The sequence below is a fragment of the Hipposideros armiger genome, unplaced genomic scaffold (assembly GCF_001890085.2).
Source record: "Hipposideros armiger isolate ML-2016 unplaced genomic scaffold, ASM189008v1 scaffold_17, whole genome shotgun sequence".
NCBI classification, from domain to species: Eukaryota; Metazoa; Chordata; class Mammalia; order Chiroptera; family Hipposideridae; genus Hipposideros; species Hipposideros armiger.
In genome coordinates, this window is record NW_017731367.1 from 5,755,181 (window position 1) to 5,757,364 (window position 2,184).

The following is a 2,184-nucleotide window of genomic DNA, read 5'->3' on the forward strand; positions in this document are numbered from 1 at the left end:
CAACGTCCTCCACAACTAGACTGAAGAACAAAATGACAGCAACTTGTCTGTTCCCCTTCCCCAATTCCCCAGCGCTGTTCCCATTCCCCCAATTCCCCAATAAAAATCTAAAAAAAAAAAAAATAGAGGATGGGGACTTGTCTCCAGTCATAGCTATCTGGGTGAAAAAAGTCCACTTTCCATGGAAGACAGCTGGAAAAGCTTAATAAATGTAAAGAACATAAACTTGAAGGCACTGGAGAGCTATCAAGATGATGATGAATTACTGGGCAGCATATAGAGAAGATGAGTCTTGGAAATATGCCCATTGCCTGGGGCCAGTTTCCCCTGGTAGTAATTGCAGAGGGGCACTAGTTTAGGGCATCCTTCTGAAAGCATTGAAGCCAGGGCAATGGGGCCTTGGTGAATTCTGAGCAGTGGGGTTGGGACCCCCACCGGGCTGTACTCTAGGAAATACTTTGAGCCAGAAATAGTTTGTCAGAGGGACTGTAACTCAGCTTCAGCAGTTATTCCTGAGTTGGTTTGAGGTGATCTGGATTTACTAGTTCTGCCTAGAGGAAATAAAGATAAAAATTTTCTGTAAGAAAGTCATATCATGTTAGGCCTCATTATTTTTACTAACACTTTTACACATACTATTTCTTTTGTAAATAAAAGTGTACAATCAAAAATAACTAATCATATTAAATTAGTGCGATGCCATTAACATAGAAATCCTTACAGTAAATGGAGAATTACTATTTTTCAGACAAAGAGAAGGGCCTTTTTATCCAACTCTAAGGCTGCTTCACAAATACCCTTTTATCCTGCCACACCAGCAAGTTGATAAAGGAGCCATCAAATTTGTACTCAGTGGAGCAAATATCATGTGTCCAGGCTTAACTTCTCCTGGAGCCAAGCTTTACCCTGCTGCAGTGGATACAATTGTTGCAATCATGGCAGAAGGAAAACGGTATGCTGTGTGTGTTGGAGTTATGAAAATGTCTGTAGAAGATACTGAGAAAGTCAACAAAGGGATTGGTGTTGAAAATATCCATTATTTAAATGATGGCCTGTGGCATATGGAGACATACAAATGAGCCTCAGAAAGAATACACTTGGGCTAAGTATGGACATTGTGCTGTGTCTGTGTGTAGCAGCATAAAGACAATACCTCTATAGTTATGCTGAATAAATTCAACAGAAGTAAAAAACAAAACAAAAAACTAATTAATGAAATAAGACCACAGGAATGAAAGCTAGCATCAACACTAAATAATAGTAACTACCCACAAGGACTTCAGCTACTTACATTATCGGACACACTTTAAAAAGAATGTGTATATATGATACATTGTTTGCAAAAATGATGACAATTTTCCCCTCCCTATATCCATGCCCCTTTGCAATGTGACTTGGAAGCTACTCGCATCAAGAAGTAGAGTCTGTTTTCCCACCCCCTTCAATCTGGGTGGCGATTTTCTGTGACAAGTCCTGCCATTTTTAAGCCTAGTCCAAGAGGCCTGATTACTCTGCTCTCTCTTGGAAATCTGCTGCAGCCACGTGAAGAAGCCCAGATGGCCAGCTAGAGCACAAGAGACTAGATGGAGGACAGCCAAGGCATTCCAGCTGACAGCCAGCTGTCCCTAAACATGTGACAGAACTTAGCATAGATCAGCAGAGCAACCTCCCACCCTGGCATCTGTCCATAGATGCACGACTGAGCCCAACCAAGACGAGAGGAGCCACCCAAGTGAGGCCAGCCCATTGCTGACTGGCAAAAAGATGGTTGTCATTTTAAGCTTTTAAGTTTTGAAGGTGATACATTGCACAACAAAAGCTAACTGATACATATGTATTATGGTCAATGAGACAAAAGAAAGGATTGAGAATTTCAATATAGAACTGAAAATATTTTAAAAATGGAAACTTCATTAATGAAAAATAGAATAACTTAGTAACTCAGTAGATTCTACACCATATTAGATAGTCGAAGTGACAATTAGATAGGTCAGAATAAACTATGGAATGAAGCACAGATAAAACACAAAAGGTAAGAGACATAAATATATAGCGAGAAGGCCTAATTATTTGTACAATTGGGGTTTTTACCAGAAAAGAAGAAAATAGAGCAGACACAATATTTGAAAAAATAATGGTTGAAATAGTTTTTAAATGATGAAGAACATCAAGCCATAAATTCAA